The 8,870-nt window shown below is 44.8% G+C and overlaps 1 long non-coding RNA gene across 2 annotated transcripts; it reads right to left on the reverse strand.

Moving 5' to 3' along the window:
* Nucleotides 1–874: 874 nt before the first annotated feature.
* On the reverse strand, nt 875–8,250 carry LOC141922580 (uncharacterized). Of its 2 annotated transcripts, XR_012623014.1 has the most exons (4): nt 6,266–8,250; nt 3,293–3,723; nt 1,132–1,279; nt 875–1,043 (listed from the first exon to the last, which is right to left on the reverse strand). It is a non-coding gene; the product is annotated as an uncharacterized LOC141922580 (long non-coding RNA). The 2 variants fall into 2 exon arrangements; XR_012623015.1 differs by lacking the exon at nt 1,132–1,279.
* Between the last annotated feature and the right edge of the window lie 620 nt (nt 8,251–8,870).

Raw genomic sequence — 8,870 nt, forward strand, 5'->3', positions numbered from 1 at the left:
TTGAAGTGAGGCATAGACTGAAAAGCTTGAGAGACACTGATTTACTCCATCATCCTGCTCCGCCTCAACTCTGTTTCACCTAAACCATGCCTGGCAATTTTGGATAGCATTGTCCTAAAATTTTTCCCTGATGCTGCCACAGACAAAGCACTTTACAAAAGACAGTGGTATCACTGCTTTAATTTTAAAAGACAAAAAAGAAATAAGATATATACAAAACAACTGACTGGTGTCACTCAGCAAAGGCAGGGCAAGAGCTGGGGGGATGACTAGGTGTCCCAGTCCCCAATCTGCAGTCTGGCATGTTCCGCATTATGACACACTGCAGAAGAAGGATTTGTTATATGGTTTTGCATCCGAATCTCAGACATGTCATGGCCTTATTACATTCCCCTGGCGTAGGAAAGGGACCCTGTGTACATTTGTATTGCATTAAGCTTCCACAGAATATATAGACTAGTGCAGTGCAAAGAGACTTTGAAAAAAACCATGACTCAGCCCCCCTTTGTGTTAGAGTGCTTTTGGGGGGCATGGGCATCTGCCTGAGGTCACTGCTTGAACGAGATGATTAATTAAGCATTTCTCCTTTATCTGATGAAATTTGCCGTCAGGCCTTCTTGTTAGGTAACTTTGATATAAGCACATCATACAGCAGTAAAAGCATATTCTACCTCGTTGTGACCATCTTCTAAGCTGCCTTGATGCTTAGCACCACTGTTGCAGTCCAGGACAGAGAGACAAACAGAGCAGGGTTGTGCAGACGTGCTAGAAAAGGGAGCTGAAACCAGTCTGTCTTAGGCAAACTGAATGTCCACTTAAAGAGAACAGGGAGGCAACTGTGGGCTTTGTGAATAAAATCAGTGAGTGGTAACAGTCTCAATGGCATCTATCCCCTGAACATAAAAATTTTCTTACCCAAGGTACCTGTTTCCTGTGTATCTGTGAATGATGTCTGCTGTGTTTATAGGAAGAAGCTCCAATGAATTTGTATTGCTCTTTGGTCTGGAAATCCATCTAGATATGGAAGAATGAGCTCATGTGTCCTATGGAGAGCAACAAGTAGTTAGCGGCCATTAGTTCATAGAATATTTATTACAGATGAGGAACCAAGAAAGAAAAAGTTATATTTACAAATTTAAGCATGGAGATTGCTCACTTGGGTGCTTGGACATCCAAAATCAACTGAGTTGTAAGCTGGGTAAATCAGATTTTGAGATGAGAAGGAAATCAGAGGTGGACTTCTGGTGTCTTTTCATACAGCCATTCTCCAGGAGCCAAGCTATGTGCATACATATATGGGAGAACAGATTTTTGTTTATCAAAGAATGGATATCTATAACATATTTGTAATGCCTGCAGTAAGTATGTAAGCAAATTGTTGAGTTCTATTCCCAGTAGGGAAAAATTAATGCCTAATGTGGCTGATGCAAATCTACCACCAGCCATGGGATTCTGTCACTTACTTGTATTAGCCATGATGGATCCAAGTGCATCTGTGACGGGAAGATAGTGGCTGCATCCCATATTGTACAGTAATGATAATACTCTGCAGTTCTGTAGCATGTCCAACTCACGCATTTTAGACTGCTTAGTCAAGATTTGCTAGTTCAGGCTCTTCATAGATATTAGTAATTAGGTAAATAAAATGCTGCTCAGCTGAATGAGGAAGGAATCGGTATTGATCCTGAACCTCATATTGCCGGTATAGTTGGGACAGTATTATCATGGTAGAGATAAGAGAGCTCATACATACACACGTTCGACAGAAGATCAAAACAGCCCAGGTGGTAAATAACCTGGACAATTGCTTGCAGCACCTAAAATTAGAGATCAGCACAAAGACTTGGCAGGTGAATAGTCAGCAGATGCTGTCTTATCTCTCTATTTGCTTTGGAAGATTGGGTCTGACCCAAAACATGTTGAAATCAATTTGTATCTTCTCCTTTATTTCGATAGGCTATGCACCAGGCTCTAATCAGTTGTGGGCCTAATTAAATGATTTTCCTCATTGCAAGCTAATTACTCCTATGGAGAAATGAAACTGAATGTTAAATGAGCACTCTGTAGGAACTGTATCTGTAACGTATGGTTTAGAATAGAAAATTATGGCCTTGATTTCACACTGTCTTACATAGTCTCTTATTCCACATAAAGCAAGTACAATTTCCCCTTCTCTTTTATTGGTATAAGTACGGAAACTGAGTGAAGAGTCAGACAGAATGACTGTAACAAGCTCCCTTCCTTATGCAAAAAAAAGCTAGTGCAAGCAGGAAATCATCGGCTTTCAGCATCCAAGAGAGGAAGAAGCAATGCATTTAAATTGCAGCAAGAAGGTCAGATATCAGCAAAATGTTCTGACAGTGAGGACAGGGAGGCACTGGGCTGGGTTACCTGGGGGGCCTTTGACACCTCCAGCATGGGAAGCCAGTGAGAGGTTTGGCTCCATCCTTGGACAGGGGATGGAATGCCCAGAGACCTCCTGGACCACTCTTGCTGGTGCCTGGTTGGAGTTTTGCACCAATTTTGGGGAAAATGCAAGGTACAGGACAAAGACAAATTCAGTGCCATCACCTTGTGGTGACGGGCCATTTGCTGTTCTTGAACAAATGGCAAAGCAGCTAACGTGAAAATGTGAAGTCTGCAGTAATTAATTAGATAATGGGAAATCAATCATGCTAATGAGTATGTAAGTGTTGGCAGACTCTATCACTGTGTGGATGAAATTGATTTAGTGAATACTTTTTTCAGGGATTGCGGGTGGGAGGCGGTGTAGGTCTGGCCAACAATGATCGTATGTGGTGCTGCCCTGTAATACTTCCCAGCTAAACCTTCAAGCTGAATGTTGGTTTTGGTGCTTTGCTTGAGGCATTGAATTCCAGCAAAGGGAAGATCTGTGCTCAACAACCCCAAAACACTTCTGTGATGGCATAGAGGGGAAAAGGAATGGCCTCCAAAAGTCACACGTTGCTGAAAGCAACCCTGCACACCAAAAAAATATAGGCTGCTCTGTCTGTTTGGGGATCAGAATCTAAGATGCTGTAGCACATAGTGATTAGGACCCAGGCTTATGGGACCCACACAGCACCGTGTTTGCTAAATATGGTGTCTGCAAAATGCAAAAATTACGAAGGGCAATCTTCATCCTCAGGCAGATGTTTACCATGCAAGTGTCATGTGGAGTGCCACATCCTTTGTGTTGATGCACCAACTTTAGCATTGGGAAAAAATTTCAGTAGCAAGGTGCAAGTGAGGTGGAAGAAACTGGGGGGGTGGAATGGAGAATTGAACTTACTTGGTTTATTTGTTTTGCTTCCAGCTTTCCACAGGTCTATTTTTTTGCCTTGTACTTGGCTCTGTCTCTGATCCCGTCTGTCCTGTTTTTGTTTGCCTTCCTTTGTTACTGATGGTTTCATGCTGGTTCCATTCCTCTCCTTTCGTGTGACACAGATTCTCCGCCTGAGCCACGTCCAAGGTGTTGGACTCCCTGCAGTTACAGCACAGAGACTCGATGCCGAGGACATGACTTCCTGCTTCGCTGACAGTGTCTGCATTGTGTAAGTGAGCGTATGTTTTACCAGCCCTCAGAAAAGAAGTTTCAGGGCATTACTTAATGGATTCTCCTTCTTCTAACTTGTCAGGACACTGACAACTCTTCACCTCTTCTTCATTGTTGGTGGTCTCTTGGTATCCACAGGAGATCAAGGTCCCATTAGCCTAGATGGTCTGCACACAGTGAGAGAGCTTTTTTAAATGTGAAGACCTTACAGTCAACACAGAGAAAAAAGACAAAGGTGTGAGAAAGATATGAATAAATCTTCCCTATGCAGAGGGAAGAAGAAACACAGAGAAATCCCCGGATTTCATTACTAGAGGTGATAAGATACCTGTAGTTACTTGGAAACCTCAAGTCCAATTCAAGGCTTTCACCACAAAATGGTCCTCCTTCTCTTCACTGGGACTAGCGTAACAGAGGGGTGTATTTTCACTTTTGTCTCCCGTTCAGATATGCTAAGGATGGTGGAAGGTGGACCCATGTGAGATGACTGCCACAAGAGGACTAGGACAGAGCATTTCACTACTCACTCATTCAGATGTGAAAAGTCTTAAGTCATGCCAAGTCACTCTGTCACCTCTCTGTTTTCGAATGAAATGATAAGGGTTGTTTAAAAGTGTTATGTGTATTGGCAGTTATCCCAGGGGGTGAGAAGATTAGTAGAAGTATATTCCCATATATAAAAAGATAGCTGTAATATTCAGAGGTGCACTGATGAGTCTTAAAGCTTTAACTTCTAATAAACATCTATCTGGAGTTTGAAGGTACCCTTGATCTACAGCTATAAGGGATTGTAATTAACAGCCAAACTCCCCTGAACTCAGACAGTCCTGAAGGCAGGTAAACTCCAATTGCTGAACAACAGTACTGCTCACTTCTGAAATGCTATCATAAGCTACTCTAGAAATATGAATGAATGAAGGCTGACACAACCCATACAAAAGGTAGCTTTTGTCGAGACTCAGGTAACTGGGACCTGTGCCAAAGGAGGCAGGACCTTGTCGTGGCCTTGTGCAAAGCAGCACAGATCTTGTACCCAAGGGGAAACAGTTGGTGCTGGGGTATTTTGACCTTACCGTGTGGGTCATTGATGGAGAAATAGGTTGTGTCTGGTGGGGCACAAAACCCCCAGGAGAGGGCAGTTTCTTGGTCCACCCCAATTTACTCCACTGTGGCTGGCCGAGGACCACACTGTCAGTCTGTCTTGACATCAGATAGAAACCCCCTATATTATGACTCATTCCTCTGTTTACAGGCTTTGCTTCCCAAATTAAGATATATGCTTTACACTAGACAGGCAGTATGATGGCTTAATGAAGAAGACGTTGGAAGTAATACCTCAGCATGACCTCCACTTTCATTGTCTGTACCTTTGACATCTAGTCAAACACATTAGACTATCCAAAATGCACATATCTGGGCTCTTTGTAGCATATGTTTGTTTTATTTTTTTAAAGCTTTGCTTACCTGTGGAGTCTGCTATTTATTGTATGATGCTTTTTGCCACTTAGGCACTATGCTTAATCAGATTTGTAAATTAATTCTCTCCTGGGGTTTCACTTTGTGTGTTCAGAAAGCATAAAAAGTGTTCATGACACGCTTCAAAACACACACTGGTTACATTAGTCATCCTCTCAGCATAATAGTTTTATGGAGAACACTTTAGGTTAAAAAAAACCACATTTCCTTAATCCAGTTTCTTTCCTCCACTTTTGATCCCTAGAGTTATGTTACATGTTAGTAAACAGCTATGCAACACGCAAAGGCTGCAATTGTGATTTTTTTTTTTTTTCTGGAGGAAAAAAAGCTACTGTTTACATCTTGAAACATCTATTATTACTTTTTATGAAATATTCAAATGAAAACATTTTCCTACAGGAACTTCATCTTCTTCTGGCAGCTGGAAAGCTGGTTGCAAAACTGAGCATTGCTGAATCATGGCACGCCTTCTGCCTGCTTGCCATTTCCCCAGCTTGTCAGGGCTGGGGCCAGATGGGAAGGGGCAGTTTGGATGGGGAGCTCCAACCTCTCCATCAGTGCTGCCTGCATCTTCATGGATGGACCAACCCTCACACCCACCGTGCCCCTTTCTTGGCACAGCTATTCGAAATGCCTCCTAGTCAACAAAAGACTGGCAAACTTTGCAATGTAGGAAAGGATTTGGATGGTGGAAAATGTCACTGACATTGGTGAGGAAGAGAGGGTGCTCAGCAAGCACTGCAGTGCCCATTGGCAAGAGGGGAGGCCTTGAGCCACAGCCTGAGAGCTGCAGTGACAACAAGCTGCAGCACATCACCTGGGGTGTGAGGGGTACTCGCCAGAAGTCACAGACAAATGTGGCTGTGGTCTTCTCTTTACTCCAGCGGGGCCCAGGAAAAATCTCTCCTCATGATACTGCACGCTCACCCTTGTACTCTCTAGGCAGTCTTATCTATCCCTTCCTCCCCTTGCACACACACCACACACACATACACCCCCCCAATCTCTCAGGGCCTTTGTGTTTCACAGGAAACGAGTAGATAAACCGCAGCTCTCAATTTCCTAATTATGCAAAAAATAGAAACTCCTAAATCTTCAGAAGCTCAAAAATGCTGAAGTGGTTGGGAAAAAAAGGCAAAGAGAAGACCTAAAACCAAATGGGGATTTCACACCACGGCTGTTGGGATCTCATAGTCATTACAAAGATGTGTGGTGCTCTCACAGCACACTTACTCTTGTGTGTGTTTGCTAGAAGAGGACAGCAGTGCATGGCAGAGAGCCCCATCTCTGAGGAAGGACACAGTGGCAGGAAAAATCTTTTGTTTGACAGAGCAATCCATGATCCTGAAAAGAGAAAACATTGCATTGACTTTTGGCAGAGAGGAACTTGCTCAGCTCAGTGGGGAGGAACCGGGCTCTAGCACTGCTCTCCAGCAGGAGCCTGGGGATTTCTAGACTCGTTTTTGCCCAGACCACTTCTCTCTCAGCCTCCCGCATTCCCTGGATCTGTGCCTGCCTCAGAGCTGTGGGATAACCAGATCCCCCAGGACTTCACCCAGTCTGCACCAGTGCAGGCACATGCAACTGCAGTAAATGCAGGTGATGGAGCCCCAGCAAAAAGCTGGAGGGCAGCTATGTCTGTGCTGTTGCTGCCCATCTTCTGAGTGCCTCGGTCACTGCCTGTCCCGCTGCCTTCGCCGTGGCTGACAGGGCATGTGTTCGTGTTCCTGGGACACCTGGAGGGGCTGAGCTCATCCCATCAGAGCAGCTGCTCGTTCCCCTTCTCCCTGGTTTCACATGTTCGCTCTCAAAAATCTTATCTTTCTTGCCAGTTTGTTCACAGCATGTGATTTAACCCCTTCTAAATGTTCCAGCATTCAGAAACAATTTTGGGAGATGGGAAGGTCATCTAAAGAAATGCATTTGCAGGGTGGGCTGGGCTGGTGGTGAGTGGAGCCTGTTGGAGGGTCCCTCTCGTGCTGCATAGCAGACAATGCTGCAGCTCAGGTACCAGTACTGACAGAGCCTGTTTTTTCCCCAATCCCTATATCACAACAGCCTGTACGTGTCTCTTCTCTCTTGCTCTTTCCTTGCTCAGATGTTTGTATTTTTTCCTTTCCCTTGGGGGACAGTGGAGTGACGTGGAGGAAGGAGGATTCCCCGATTCTGGCAAGTTCTGGGAATGAGTGCCACAGTTTTCAGCCGGATGCCAAGAAACCCGTGTTGTTCGCAGGCACAACTCACATTCATTTCCTTAACAGCTCCTTTGTTCATGGGCACATCATCAAGGTCACAGGGAGAGAGGAGGTTCATCAGGCACTGTCAGCCAGGCTTGCAGGCAGCTTTGAATTTTAGGACCAAATCATGAACCATGGAGGATTGACTCTGGCAGCAGAGCATGGGCAGGACTTTCTCTTCGCAGCCTGTGCTGTTGCCTTCACATCAAACTGCTCATGTCCTGTAGGTTAATATTGTTTCCATTTCATACATGGGAAAACTCTGCTAAAATACCAGTTTGAAAGCCAGGACCATCATGGGGACCTGAGCACCTTCCTCCCGAGAAGTGTCCTTGACCTGTGAAAGCCCAGCAGGCTGGAGCAGCTGCCAGAGCTGCGCTGTCTGTGGGGCAGCTGCACCCGTTTGTCCTGGGTGAGGACCTGCTGCCCGTCCCATCCCAGCTCTGCCCAGCCTCCCTTTCTGTTCCCACACAGGGAGCAGAGCATGAGGGTGGTGTCTCTGTGGCTTTCCAGTCCCTGCTTTATCCAAGAGGATGTTTGTTTCCTGCAAAGGAAAGCACAGTCAGATGTCACGCTAGAGGAAAATAAAACAGATCTACAAGGGGCCAAATGGCTATCTTTTATGATTCTACGTAGAGATTTCATCAGAGCTTAACTTGGCTCGTCAAACCAAACTCTAATTTTGTCCATCACTGGTGGACAAGCTCAGGGGACTAACGCAGGGACAGGAAAATGCTCAGTTTGTTCACGATGTGGTGTGTCACGTGAGGCAGTCCCAATTGGAGTGAGCGTTGGTTACCCTGTACTGAAAATGGAGAGGTGACACTGACCAGAGCTCTGGGCATGGAAAAATATGGTATGAATGCTAGGGGTGCTGCTCACCCCTAATGATCTGCTACTGAATGGTGCTGCATGGCTTCTCTGTGTGATGCTTGTCTGGCACATTTGTCACTCCAATGAAACTTCGTTCCTCCATCACACCACATATGCTGTATTGTACAGGTTGTCCCGTAGGACCGTGAGAATCAGAAAGTCATGGTAGCATTAGCTGGACCAGGAAGATAGGCTTTTTAGGTGGCGAGGGAACTTATCATCCCCTCCTAATAGTGGGGAATGATTTGGAGAATCACATACCAAAGCATCTCGACTCCGCTGGGCTCCCGAATCTTCCTGTTGTCACTTGCAATTGCTTTATCTGTATCTATTGTGGAATGGCTAATAGTGCCCATTTCAGCCTGAGATTGTCCTGTTTCCTTTTGGTTTCCCCTTCTGATATTACACATAGCAAACATTTTTGGCCACGTACATTTGTGGGTTTTTCTAATTGAGGTATTTCTTATAACAAAAAGCTTTGGTGTATTTCTCATAACAAAAAGACAAAAGTCTGGTTACTGTTTTTCCTTATTGGGAATACTCATTCAGCAATTACCTTTGCCAGAGATGATGTAGTGCAAGCAGGTGTTACAGCCTTACTTTCAGCCGTATGGAAAATACATTTCATTTCTGACAGTGATCCTGCTGTTTCAGTAGCAGGCTACCCCATGCAGAGATAGGCTGGTTAGATCAAACTGTACTAATTACAGAATGATTTGGAAATCTGT

This window comes from Strix aluco, chromosome 4 (genome assembly GCF_031877795.1).
Source record: "Strix aluco isolate bStrAlu1 chromosome 4, bStrAlu1.hap1, whole genome shotgun sequence".
Classification (NCBI taxonomy): domain Eukaryota; kingdom Metazoa; phylum Chordata; class Aves; order Strigiformes; family Strigidae; genus Strix; species Strix aluco.